At 47.2% G+C, this 14,565-nt stretch overlaps 1 long non-coding RNA gene and 1 pseudogene across 2 annotated transcripts; one reads left to right on the forward strand and one right to left on the reverse strand.

Annotated features, from left to right (window-relative positions):
• Positions 1-470: 470 nt before the first annotated feature.
• On the reverse strand, positions 471-10,716 carry LOC108315989 (annotated as a pseudogene). The gene is made up of 3 exons (XR_005202958.1): positions 10,713-10,716; positions 6,756-7,207; positions 471-1,555 (listed from the first exon to the last, which is right to left on the reverse strand). The product of XR_005202958.1 is annotated as a recQ-mediated genome instability protein 2-like (transcript).
• Positions 2,884-4,081, forward strand: LOC119473736. Its single transcript, XR_005202955.1, has 2 exons — positions 2,884-3,038; positions 3,123-4,081. It is a non-coding gene; the product is annotated as an uncharacterized LOC119473736 (long non-coding RNA).
• Positions 10,717-14,565: the final 3,849 nt, after the last annotated feature.

Consider the following 14,565-nt stretch of genomic DNA (forward strand, 5'->3'; position numbering starts at 1 on the left):
AAAAAAAAAAAAAAAAAAAAAGACATGGAGGAATCTTATATGCACAGCAAATGAAAGAAGCCAGTCCAAAAAAAATTACATACTGTATGATCCAACTATATGATATTCTGGAAAAGACAAAGCTGAAAAAGAAAGATCAGATATTATCAGGTTTGGGTGGAGGGGTGAACAAGGGGAACCCAGGGAAGTGAAACTATTCTGGATACTGTAATGGTGGATACATGTTATTGTGCATTTGGCAAAATCCACAGAATGTATAAGAGGAAGAATGAAACCCAATGTAAACGAGACTTTAGTTAATAAAAATGTAATGTTGGTTTATTAAATGTATCATCCTAATAAAAGATGTTCACAGGTGGAAAACCTGGGAGAGTGGGGTATGAGGGTAGAGTATGTGGGAATGCTGTAGTTTCTGCTCCATTTTTCTGAAAACCTAGACCTTTTTTATAAATCTATAAAAATATATATATAGCATATTAATTTATTAGAGGTAGAATATCAGTAATCCTGGTGAAAGTCTACAACCATGTCAGAGCATAACCTAACTCCCTTGATATGTACAATTTCCAAAAATCAGGCATGGGTATTAAGCAGACAGCAGAAACCCAACATTCAAATCACAGCAAAGTCATTCCATACAAAAAGACAAAAGAACTCTAAACCAGGAAGCTCGCCATGTCTTCCCCAAAGTTATGAAGCGGAAGTGCAGCTAAGGCCTGAAAAGCATCCTTAATCTTGATGTTTTTCATTTCAACAAGAAATTCTGAAAACATCTCAACATCTGTGAGTGATGGAAGAAAGCATCACCTTCTCTAGCAGAGGAAAATGGATAGAGCAGTGTCTAAATATTTGAGCGGTGTCCGAAGCAGAAAAGGAGCTATTTTCTTTTGGGGGCCGCCACGCCTGCTGTTATGAAATGCCATTTGACTTGCAAACTGGTTATGGTAGTTGCTGATGAAGAAGATGAGGAGCCATGATGTCATTCCTTTTTTACACAGTCTGTCTTCCTGCCCATAACTACAGTTCAATCACCACGGGCAATGACTGAGATAAATTTTGCATTGTAAAACAGGGATGCAGCAGTAATGGAAAAAGTATCATCACACAAAAAATTTGGAAAATGCAACATGAGACTTCTGTGTCTGAGAGAGAGAATTAACACACACACACACACACACACACACACACACACACTCACACACACACACCAGGAAGACAAAAGCATCTGCTTCTCATCAGCAAACACAGGCAAAGCAAGTATCCCAGGATTTAAACATTCCTACATCCAGACTCCTTGGTCAACCAAAGCAAGGCTCTCAGAAACTTTTGAAAAATAAGCATTGAAAAATGTCCATGAAATCCACATCATTATAAGCTTGTAAATCATTGGATTTTGGTTGTTTTTAACGACAGTTCCAACATCATCTAAGGAATATTCCAGTGTAGATCTTCCACTTCCAGTTCCCACATACTTGCACGGATGGGATTATCAGAAAGGTCTGTCATCTTCACAGCCTGCAGGCGTGCACCACTCCCATCACCATCACATACTTTCCTAGAAAAAAGAAGAAAAGCCCATAGTAATGTTCTTTTTTCTTTCTTTTTTTTTTTTTTTTCTTTTGAGACAGCCTCACTCTGTTGCCCAGGCTGGAGTGCAGTGGTGTGATCTCGGCTCCTTGCAACCTCCGCCGCCTGGGTTTAAGTGACTGTTGTGCCTCAGCCTCCTGAGTAGCTGGGATTATAGGTATCTACCACCACACCTGGCTAATTTTTGTATTCTTAGTTGAGACAAGGTTTCACCATGTTGGCCAGGCTGGTCTGGAACTCCTGTCCTCAGGTGATCCACCCACCTCGGTCTCCCAAAGTGCTGGGATTACAGGCATGAGCCACCGTACACAGCCACCTTCTTTCGTTTCTGATTTTACTAGGCCAAACAAAACCGTCACATAAACTGTAATCATGCCTAAGGAATGGAGGAGACACTTCCATCAGAGTATGAGTTAAAATTAGACAGGCTGCTCTGAGGCAGGGGCTGAAAACCTCAGCTTTCCTCTAATCCCATTCCTTGCTCAATGCTACAGAGTATGTGACTGGTCTCTGTGCATAGGACACATCCTCTTTCTGCAGACACCCTCTGACAGTTACCAAGCAAATCCAATTTTCCCTCCACGCTGCCAAAAAGGCTGGGCAGACAGCCCCTGCCCCACTGTTACAATTGCTGGGACCTATCCCTGCCACCTCAGCACATACAAACAAATCCACACAAGGGCAGGCTGCCACCTGGATGATCTAATGACATATTAACTGTGATTCGCTTCCCATTCCATTGGGAAGTGACTCTCCTTCAAAGCAAAACTTGATCGGTCTCAACCACACAAAACCCAACTGCATAAAAGAAAACTCCAAACACTGCAGGAAGGACAGGCCTGGTGCCAGCCCTGCTGCCTGCCCCTATAAGGCTGCTTTCATTGCACTGCATGTGGGGCCTGGGGCTCTGACGGAAGGAAGCCAGGCAAGCTGACCCCTAATCCTGCTGTTCAACCTCAGGCAGGATGTGCTCAGGTTCTCAGAGCTCCTCCCCACATTCCACTTGGGTCCCTCAATGAAAGGCTAGTTCTGAAAATGCACTTGCTGTTCCCTCTGAATGGGCCTAAAGTGCTGTTAGGGTTGGAACACACAAAAATAGAACAACTGAAGGCACAGGAAGAGAAGAACAAGTCCAAGAACAATCTGACCAGGAGAGGGGAACAGGAGCTCTAGTAGGAAGGCACACACAGCCAGCCAGATGAGCTCAAAGGCATGCGATGAAACAAAATGGCCCTGTAGGTTCTACCCACACCCTCTCCCAGCTCTCCACTCTGTCCCTCCCTCTCCTTCCCGTATCCCCACCCCCTGGTTGCCATGACCACTCCAATGGTTCCCAGCCCATGTTCTGCCAGCTTCCTCCACTTCAAAACCATCCCCACCCCACTGCTGCAGTCAACATTCTCAAATCCACCTCCTGCCTCCAGAACTCAGTTGATCGCAGCACGATCTAGGTAAGCATGGTTTCTCTGCTTCTCCTGCAAACAAAGAGCAGCTTAAGGACAGGAAAAGCTTCTCATTCAACTCAGCATCTTCAGCACCTTAGGTTTATGGAAACAAACTCCTGGATGTTCCAGAGGAAGAGGCAGTGGAGGAACAGCACTAGAGCAGCACTGCAGTGAGCAGAGTTCAAGGCGACCTTGAAGCAGGCAGGTCCTTCCAGACAGCCACTGAGGCTCATCAGGATAGACCCCTCCTTCCTTCCACCACTGTCCCAGGGTCCCCAAATGCACAGGACTCTATTCCCTCCAAGCCTTTGCACAGGCTGTTCCATGGAGCTGCACAATCTCCTGCCACTGCACCTAGACAGAGGGTGCACAACTGTCCTAGTTTTAACACTGAAAGCCCCACGTCCCAGGACCCTCTCAGTCCCAGGACCCTCTCAATCCCAGGAGGGTTGGTCCTTACAGGTAACTCCAGTGCATCCTTCAGGGCTGCCTCTTCCAGGAAGCCTTCCCTGAGCCCTCAAGCCTGGATCAGCTGTCCCTCGTCTGCACCACCTGGCTCTTGCCTGCAATGTTACTTTGTGTTTTAGTGGCCTGCTTACCTCCCTGCCTCCCTGCCTGAAGGCAGTGACTCAATTTTGTCAAGCTGAACTTGGTATTAATTAACAAGAGGAAATGGCATGGCCCCTGCCAGCTGGCATTCAGGCCAGTGGGTATGTCAGACAAGTTCACCAATGTCCACTGGTTCAAATAATGAAGTATTTACTAGATGCCAGGCTTATGCCAGGGCTGAGACCAGACAGGAGACTGCCCCAGCCTGCCTGCAAGGGGCTTTGCCTGTAAGTCAACACACCAAGCAGCATGGGTTACGTGTTGGGCAAAGGCTAAAGGGGAGGGTTGGCAAATGTTTTCTGTAAAGGGTCAGACAGTAAATATTTCGAGCTTTTCCCACCATAGGGTCTTTGTCCCAGATACTCAACTCTAGCTGTAGTGGGACACTGGCTGAGGCATTCTGAAAATTACCAAGGCATTCCAATAAAACTCTACTTATGGTGGGGCGCAGTGGCTCACACCTGTAATCCCAGCACTCTGGGAGGCCGAGGCAGACAGATCACCTGAGGCGGGAGTTCAAGACCAGCTAGATCAACATGAAGAAACCCCGTCTCTACTAAAAATACAAAAAATCAGCCAGGCATGGTGGCGCATGCCTATAATCCCAGCTACTTGGGAGGCTGAGGCAGGAGTATTGCTTGAACCCAGGAGGCAGAGGTTGTGGTAAGCCAAGATTGTGCCATTGCATTCCAGCCTGGGCAACAAGAGTAAAACTCCGTCTCAAAAAATAAAAAAATAAAAAAACCTTATGGACACTGATGCTTGAATTTCATATACTTTTCACGTCATGATTTTTCTTTGAACCATTTAAAAATGTAAAAACCTGCCAGACACAGTGGCTCATGCCTAGAATCCCAGCACTTTGGGAGGCGAAGGTAGGAGGATTACTTGAGGCCAGGAGCTCGAGACCAACCAGTCTGGCCAACATGATGAAACCCCATCTCCACCAGAACTACAAAAATTAGCCAGGTATGGTGGTGCACACCTGTAATCTCAGCTACTCAGGAAGCTGAGGCACAAGAATCGCTTGAACCTGGGAGGCGGAGGTTACAGTGAGTTGTGATTGTGCCACTGCACTCCAGCCTGAGACACAGAGCAAGACTCTGTCTCAAAAATAAAAATAATAGGAATAAATAAAACTTTAAAAAGCATTTTTAGTTCACTGGACATGTGAAAAGAGAAGGCCTGTAGTTTGCTGACCCTGTACTAGACCAGCGCTGGGGCTGAGGGCAGGCAGACAGCGGGAAGGCTGAAGGGCAAGATGGTGGGGGCAGGGGAGAAGAGCATGTTCTGCACCCTCACTATGAGCCAGGCACACTGTTAAGGCAGTTGTTTACTTACTGAATCAACACAACAGGCAGGAATGATTAGCTTCTTTTTACGAAAGAGTACAAATCCAGAAAAGTTAACAAAAGTGCTCCAGGCAGCTCAGCTGGGAAGGGGTGAAGCCAGGAATTCACCTAAGCCTGAGTCCAAAGCAGTTCAGGCCAGACCACTGACCTATCTGCCTCTAGTTAAGACTCCAAGACTGAGCAGGAGGGGCCCTTAGGAATGAAGTGATATTGGCCTGATCTCCCAGGGAAGGGAAGGCCCACGTATCCTCAGACCTCCTCAGCTTAGATCTCAACATCCTCCAGAAGCCTCTGAGGGCCACTCAGCACCTTGTACATCCTCATGGCTGCCCAGAGATCAGCGATCCTCTGGGACACATGCTCACTGCCTATCTCCCAGCAGGCTTTATCGGGTCTCTGCTGCAGCCCAGCGCTGCACGTGAGGGGCTGATGTATAACACCTGCTCCATTGACATCTCAGTGAACAAGTGAGATGGATGTCCACTGCCTGTCACTCAAGACAATTGGTTCTTGGAGCACTTATGTGTCAGGCACTGGGCCAGATGCTGAGAATACAGTTGTCAAGACCACACAGCTCTGGCCTTCCAGAAGCTCGGTCTGGCCCAGTGGTTCTCAAAGTATGGCCCCCAAACACCAGGTGTGGTGGTGCAGGCCTATAGTCCCAGCTACCCAAGGAGGATGAGCAGGAGGGCTGCTTGAGCTCAAGGCCAGCCTGAGCAACACAGTGAATCCCCTATCTCAAATAAATAAAACGTTTTAAAAAGTCAAAAGTAGACCAGCAGCATCAGCATCACCTAGGAGCTGGTTAGAAATGCAAATTTCCAGCCCCACCTGGACCTTGTGACTCAGGAACCCAGAGGGTGGAGCCCCAGCCATCCCAGCTTTAGCAAGCCCTCCAGGAGAGACAGATACATGCTCAAGTTTTGAGCATCAGTGGCTTAAGAGAGGAAGCAGGCAGGGCGCGGTGGCTCGTGCCTGTAATCCCAGCGCTTTGGGAGAACGAGGCGGGCAGATCACTTGAGGCCAGGAGTTCAAGACTAGCCTGGCAAACATGGCAAAACCCAGTGTCTTCTTAAAAAAAAAAAAAAAAAATTAGCCAGGTGTAGAGGCACATGCCTCTAATCCCATTTACTTGGGAGGTTGAGGCACAAGAATAGCTTAAATCCGGGAGGTGGAGGCTGCAGTAAGCCGAGGTCGTGCCACTGCACCCCAGCCTGGGAGACAGTGAGACTCCGTCTCAAAAAGAAAAAAAAAAAGAGGAGGCAAACGTGTGTGAGCTCTAGCCCAGGACAGTTCAATGAAGGAGCAGCACAGAAGGGCCTCCCGTTCCTAGGGGTTAGGGAGGACTTCCCTGAGAAAGGTACATTTGAGTTGAGTGTTAAGGATGAGCAGAAGTTCCCAGGACAGTATTTCCCAAAACTTGATGGTGAACAAGGAAATCAATTGGGGGAGGGGGCTTGTGACAAACGCAGGTGCCGGGGTTCCTCCCAGAAGATTCCCATTAGGAGGTGGAAGAGTCCCGGAAATCTGTATTTGTTAAAGGGACTGCAGGTGATGCTTATCATCAGATCAACTTGACCGAGGAGGGACCGAAGCAAGGGTACTCAGGGGGGGAACCCCAGGGGCAGAGGCCCGGAGGTAGGGCAGTCCCGCGGCGCCCCGCCCCCTTTCCAGTGTCAAGACCAGGTTCAATGAATCTGGCCGCCGGCAACTTCTCGGGGGACAGCAGGGAAGAGGGCACCTGGTGAGGCCTGGGCATTACCTGGGAGGAGGCAGGGCCGCCTGCGCCGCACCCGCTCCAGGCCGGGGACCGAGAAGGCCCCGCTCGGGTCCCGCAGCCGCGCCTCGCTGCGGCCAGCCATCACCACCGTGCCCTGCATCCACACGGCCGCCAGCTCCAGCAGCCCGCGGCCCGCCGTCGCCCACGACAGCCGCCACACGTCCGGCCGCCCTCCGCGTCGTGCCGCAGCTGCTCCGCCAGCACCTTGAGTAGCGGCGACCTCTGCAGCCGCACCGCCATAAGCCCGCCTAAGAACCAGTCCGCAGCCGCCGCTATTCCGCCGCGCCGCCGCTTTATCACCAACTTTGAGAAGCAGCGGAGCCCGGCCCACAGCCACCAATCAGGAGCGCGCTGGCAAAGCCGGCCAATGGTCGACGTCAGAAGGCGGGACCGCCTGGCGGATTGGTCCTCTCTATCATCCAGGAGTGCGCATGCTTACAAAAAAATGTGTGTCGCGGTAGGGGGAACCGCCAAGTATTAGATAATACTAAAAAAACGCCCGCAAGTTACGAATGATTGGAAGAAATGGATTAAAAGAGAATAAATAAGGGAAGACAGAGAGGTAAAGGACTTCCTCTTTCCGGCCGGGCGCGGTGGCTCACGCCTGTAATCCCAGCACTTTGGGAGACCGAGGCGGGCGGATCACCTGAGGTCAGGAGTTCAAGGCCAGCCTGACCAACATGGTGAAACCCTGTCTCTTAAAAAAAAAAAAAAGTTAAAAAAAAAAAAAAAACTTCCTCTTTCAGCGCATCTCAAAGTTTCGCATGCATACAGATCACCTGCAGAGTGTGATTATTCATCTTTACATTGCCTTGTTTTGAGGTTAGTAAATACTGAAACAAATGAAGAGCCCGTGTTTATTGGGGGTGATCAAGAATCCAGTCAGGAGATAAGGCTGGGGATGGAGATGGGAACAGCTGGAAAACTTGCCCTCTCTTTTATTATTGTTTTCATTTATATTTTAATAGCATCAAATAATTTTAAGGTTAACAAAATACATTACTATTTTTCACAAAAGAAATGTACATTTATTGTAAAAAAAATTAGAAAAGGAAAAAATGTAGAATAAGAAAAGAATTGTAAAAACTGCTTATAGATACCCACTGTTAATTAATTATTAGCCTCCAGGTTTTAAAGTGTAAGAGTGTGTTTGTGTGTGTGTGTGTGTGTGTGTGTGTGTGTGTCTATTTTTGAGACAGGTTCTCATTCTGTTGCCCAAGATGGAGTGCAGTGGCACAATAACGGCTCACTACAGTGTCCACCTCCCGGGCTTGGGTGATTTTCCCACCTCAGTCTCCCGAGTATCTGGGACTACAGGTGTGCACCACCACGCCCAGCTAGTTTTTCTATTTTTGTAGAGACAAGGTTTTGCCATGTTACCCAAGATGGTCTTGAACTCCTGGGATCAAGCAATCCTCCCTTCTTGGCCTCCCAAAGAGCTGGGATTACAGGTGTGAGCCACCACACCTGGCCTATTACTGATATACAAAGATTGTTTTGTATATTGTTTTCACTTAATAATGAGCATCTTTCCATATCAGCAAATTTCCATCTGCTTCCTCTTGAATGACTGCATAATACTCAATTTGTCTCATCACATATTAAAACAATATCCTATAGTTGGACATTAAGGCTATTTCCGATTTTTCACTTTATAAATATAGCCACTGTGGGCCTACTTAAAAGCGAAATCTTTGTGCACATCTTCCAAATAAAATTCCCAGAAATTTCTCCCTAAAAATTGTATGTTGCCATTCAGCAAAGTCCACAAATCCTAAATCAGGCAATCAAAAAAGTCAAGGTCAGTTCTTAAGAGAGACTTTGGGGGCAGGCGCAATGGCTCACGCCTGTAATCCTAACACTTTGGGAGGCCAAGGTGTGTGGATGACCTGAGGTCATGAGTTCAAGAACAGCCTGACAAACATAGAGAAAACCCATCTCTACTAAAATAATAATAAAAATAAATAAATAAAAATACAAAAAAAAATAAAATTGAGAGAGAGAGACTTTAAATTCCCAGGGCCTCCTGCAGTACCAGGCATTCAGAGAGTGTTCAGCAAGAATCTGATTTTTTTTGTTGCTGTTGAGACACAGTCTCACTCTGTTGCCCAGGAAGGAGTGACACGATCTCAGCTCACTGCAACCTCTGCCTCCCCGGTTCAAGTGATTCTCATGCCTCAGCTTCCTGGGTAGCTGGGACTACAGGTGCACACCACCATGCCCAGCTAATTTTTGTATTTCTTAGTAGAAACGGGTTTCACTATTGGCCAGGCTGGTCTCAAAATCCTGACCCCATGATCCACCCACCTTGGCCTCCCAAAGTGCTGAGATTACAGGTGCGAGCCACCATACCCAGCCAAGAGTTTGATTTTTATAAAATTGAGCCAGGTCTTGTTGTAAGAACTTTGTAGAAAGTATCCCATGTACCCCACAGACCTGACAAAATTCTGTTCTACACGGGTGAGGAAACTAAGGCTTAAGGAAGCTAGGTGGCTTGACCATAAACTCTCAGTAGCCTCTATGAGGCTTTGGCCTGTACACCTAATATGGTTTGGCTGTATCCCCACCCAAATCTCATCTTGAATTGTACTTCCCATAATCTCCACATATCATGGGAAGGACCCCATGGGAGGTAACTGAATCATGGGGGCAGATACCCCCATGCTGTTCCTGTGATAGTGAGTTCTCATGAGAGTTGATGGTTTTATAGGGGGCTTTTCCCCCTTTGCTCAGCAGTTCTCCTTCCTGCTGCCATGTAAAGACGGACATGTTTGCTTCCCCTTCTGCCATGATTGTAAGTTTCCTGAGGCCTCCCCAGCCCTGAAGAACTGTGAGTCAATTAAACTTCTTTCCTTTATAAATTACCCAGTCTTGAGAAGTTCTTTATAACAGTGTGAGAACAGACTAATACAACACTTCAACCCTGTTCTGTAAAGTAACCAGGCTCCTGGGCTGAGAAGGGAGCAGGAACATCATGAAGTGGCTGCTCACCAGCAATACCTCTTCTATTCAGGAAGCCTTTCTTGAGCCCCACCACTGGAATTAACCTCTTCCTTACTGACCAGTTTGCTGGTGCCCCTAATTCAGTTTCCCAACCTCAGTTCTACTGACGTTTGGGGCTGGATAATCTTTGTCATGGGGCTGTCCTGTGCACTGTAGGATGCTGAGCAGTATCCCTGCTCTCCATCCACTAGACACCGTGCAACAACCAAAATAAGTTGCAACAACCAAAATATGTCTTCAGACACTGCCACTGCCCCCTAGGGTGCTAAATCACCTCTGTGGAGAACCACTGTCCTAAGCTACAATACTCACTGATAAATAGTTGAGTCTGTGTCTATCTTACCAGTAAAGCCTGGGGTCTCAAATTAAGTTGTCAGCAGCAGACAGACAGGTAACCTTGGTACAGTAGAGACAAACTGGCCTTCTGATGTCCCGGCAAAAGGGGTCCATCACACTCAGCCAATGGTTGTCATGTACTGTTGCTAGATCTGATTTTTCAAGACATTTTCTTTTTTTGTTTTTGTTTTATATGGAGTCTAGGCACTCTGTCGCCTAGGCTGGAGTGCAATGGCATGATCTCAGCTCACTGCAACTTCTGCTTCCCAGGTTTAAATGATTCTCCTGCCTCAGGCTTCCAAGTAGCTGGGACTACAGGCACCTGCCACCAAGCCCGAGGAACTTTTTGTATTTTTAGTAGAAATGGGGTTTCCACCCATGTTGGCCAGGCTGGTCTCAAACTCCTGACTTCAGGTGATCTGCCCTCCTCAGCCTCTCAAAGTACTGGGATTACAGGTGTGAGCCACTGTGCCCGGCTCAAAACATTTCTATGTATAATCTCCATGTTTAAAAAAAAATGCTGGCAATGAATTCAGTTCTAAATAAAGGAACAAACAGAAACCATGTGCCCCTGAAAGTCATCCATGGAATGACTCTCACCCATGGGCTGCCAATCTATAATCTCTCTAGAATGTGAGCTCTGCTCCAGGCACCAAGGCAGACTGCATGTTCACTAATTTGCAGCTCCTTAAATCTCCTACAAAATACTCAAGGAGCTATGGTGTTTCACCAGCTTCAGGAGTTGCAAAATCAGCATCTTAAATTACAATCCTGAGCAGACAACTGGGGTCTGTTGACACATGTTGGGTAAGCCTTCCTTCCAGGGAGGATTATCCCCCATCCCCACACCACAATCCATCACCCTCATGCTCAGGTCTGAAGCAACCCCCTGTGCCAGCCTCCCCAAGCCCCAGCTTCCCAGTGAGATCAAACAGCCTTGGAAGGGGGTTTCCTGCCACCTGCGACAGTGAGGACAAAGGTAATATGAAAGGAACTGTAGGCCTTGGCTTTACTCTCAGCCTGCCCGTTCACCAGTTCCCAGGCCGATCAGGCCAAAATGCTTCTGGTTTCCAGAAACAAAGAACCCTACTGCCCTAAGAAAATGAGTTGTTCTGGGCCAGGCACAGTAGTTCACGCCTGTAATCCCAGCACTTTGGGGGGCCTAGGCAGGTGAATCATCTGAGGTCAGGAGTTCAAGACCAGCCTGGCCAACATGGTGAAACCCCGTCTCTACTAAAAATACAAAGATTAGCTGGGCATGGTGGCACATGCCTGTAATTTCAACTACTCCGGAGGCTGAGGCAGGAGAATTGCTTGAACCCAGGAGGCGGAGGTTGCAGTGAGCCAAATCACATGATTGCACTCCAGCCTGAGCAACAAGAGGGAAACTTGGTCTCAAAAAAAGAAAACAAACAAAAAGCCTGGCGCAGTGGCTTACATCTGTAATCCCCGCACTTTGGGAGGCTGAAGCGGGTGGATGACAAGGTCAGGCATTCGAGACCAGCCTGGACAACACAGTGAAACCTCGTCTCTACTAAAAATACAAAAAATTAGCCAGGTGTGGTGGCAGGCACCTGTAATCCCAGGTACTCAGGAGCCTTAGGCAGGAGAATCGCTTGGAGTTGCAGTGAGCAAAGATCGCACCACTGCACTCCAGCTTGGGCGACAGTGTGAGATTCCATCTCAAAAAAAAAAAAAAAAAAATCCATAGAGTGACGTCTTTGTAATAGCAAAGTCTATTATTAGCTGAGCCCTTACTATGTGCCAAGCACCATGCCAGGCACTTCAGTGTGCGGAGACTCTGTTACTCTTCATGACAACCCTAAGAAGTAGATACTTTTCTTAAGCCCAATTTAGAGATGAGGACATTAAGGCTTGGACAGATGATGTGACCTGCCCCAGACCACACACCTAGGAGGAGGTAGAGCCAGGGACCAATCCGCACCCTGGGAACGCTTACAAAGTGTTCCTCTCAGGTGTCTCTCAGTAATCAGGATGGTGGTTCTGAATACAAGGTCTTACCCACTATCGTGCATTGGCACCAGGGAAGACTTCCCTGGGAAATTTTTGTTAAATTTTTTTTGAAATACAGGTTTTATGAAAACACACAGACACAATTTTTTGTTTTTGTTTTTTGTGTTTGTGTTTTTGAGACGACTCTCACTCTGTTGCCCAGGCTGGAGTGCAGTGGCGTTATCTTGGCTCACTGCAACCTCCGCCTCCCAGGTTCAAGCGATTCTTCTGCCTCAGCCTCTCAAGTAGCTGGAATTACAGGCATGTACCACCACACCCAGCTAATTTTTGTATTTTCAGTAGAGGTGGAGTTTCACTCTGTTGGCCAGGCTGGTCTTGAATTCCTGACCTCGGCCTCCCAAAGTACTTGGATTACAGGCGTAAGCCACTGCACCCAGCCTGAGACACACATTTTGAACTGTAGTTAATGAAATGCCTGCCAAAGTATGCAAAGGGGCAGTGGATGGAATTTCTACAACTTACTTTGAAATGCAACAAGAAATAAAATAAGTAAGATGGATGGATGGGTGGATAGAGGGAAGGACATGTGGCTCCAGCTGAGAGAAGGTGACTAGAGTTACCTGTTCATTGTGGAATCCACATGGTGGGTGCATGGTGTTCACTGCAGTTCTTTCCATCACACAACATCTGGGACAGCTGTAGCTTCCAAGGCCACAGCACAGCCATCCTGCACTGGAATGTCTGGGGGTGGCACCCTAGAATGATTCTGGGGCCCAGTTCTCTCCCCCTCAGTGACAAGCAAACTTCCTCTTCCCTCACTCACAGAATATCACCAGGTTACTGTGAAAGCTGATGCTTCTTGGCCTGTGGTGCCTTTTTTCTCCACTTCATGAAGGCCCAGGACTGGCCTCAGAGGAGTGTGGGTAGAGCAGGGTGAAGTCACACCTCAGTGCCTGATGACTGACACTCCCGGGCCCCGTGTACTGATGGTGATGTCTGCAATCCATGGCACACTGCCATGGTGTGAATAGAATGTTTGTGCCCTCTCCCGCCAAATTCATATGTTCTACTATGTATGGTTAACTGTAATTTATTGTATATTCTCAAAAAACTAGAAGAGGCCAGGTGTGGTGGCTCACACCTTAATCCCAGCACTTGAGGAGGCTGAGGTGGGCAGGTGGCTGACCTCAGGAGTTTGAGATCAGCCTAGGCAACGTGGAGAAATCCTGTCTGTACAAAAAAATGTGTGTGTGTGTGTGTGTATATGTGTGTGTGTATATATATATATACACACACACACATACACACACAAATTAGACAGGTATGGTGGTGCATGCCTATAGTCCCAGCTACTTGGGAGGCTGAGGTGGGGGATCGCTTGAGCTCAGGAGGTGGAGGTTTCAGTGAGCTGAGATTGCACCACTGTACCCCAGCCTGGGTGACAGAGTGAGCCCCATCTCAAAAAAACAAAAACAAAAACAAAAAACTTTATGAGATGATTTTCAATGTTTATAATACAAAGAATTGATAAATGTTTGAAATGGATATGCTAATATCCTGATTTGATCATTACATGTTGTATGCACGTATTGAAATATCACTCTGTATCCCCTACATGTGTACAATTATTACATGTGAACTAAAAATAAAAGGGAAAAAATGTAAAAAGAAAATGAAACTTAATTCCCAAAGTGAAAGTGTTAGGAGGTGTGTCTTTTGGGAGGTGGTTAAGTCTCATGAGCAAGAGTGGAGCCCTCCCTCATGAAAGGGATTAGTGTCCTTATAAAAAGGGTCCCCAAAGAGCTCTTTTGCCCCTTCCACCTTGCGAGGACTCAGTGAGGCAGAATTTGAGTCCTCACCAGACACTGAATCTCCCAGTGCCTCAATCTTGGACTTCCCAGCCCAGGAGATGGAGGCTGCAGTGAGCTGTGACTGCACAGTCAGTGTAGGCAACAGAGCAAGACCTCATCTCAAAAAAAAATTATGAGCAATACATTTCTGTTGTTTGTAAGTTACCTAGTCTACAGTATTTTAACAGCCTAAACTGATATACATTTATGATATATCATGATAACAGACTGATATACATTTCCAGCTCTCTGGAGGAGTCTTTAAGTACACCTCCATCTTGGATATAATAATAATAACAGCAACTGCTTCCACTGCTTCTACAGGCCAAGCACGCTGCCAGCTGCTGACTTAACCCAGCTCATTTCATCCACAAACCCCTGCCAGAGACCTGCTTCTGCCCTCCCTTTATAGGAGAAAAAAAAAACCTGAGGCACAAAAAGGCACTAAGTCTACAATAATCAAACCTGTGTGGTTCTGACATAAGAGCAGACATGTATAGATCCAGAGGGTAGAATGAGTGTCCAGAAATAAACCCATACATCTATTTCCAATGGCCTGCCTCCCTTCCCTTCCTCCCTTCCCTCCCTCCCTCCTTCCTTCCTTCCTTCCTCCTTTTTTTTTTTTTTTT

Source organism: Cebus imitator, unplaced genomic scaffold (genome assembly GCF_001604975.1).
Source record: "Cebus imitator isolate Cc_AM_T3 unplaced genomic scaffold, Cebus_imitator-1.0 Scaffold181, whole genome shotgun sequence".
Lineage (NCBI taxonomy): Eukaryota > Metazoa > Chordata > Mammalia > Primates > Cebidae > Cebus > Cebus imitator.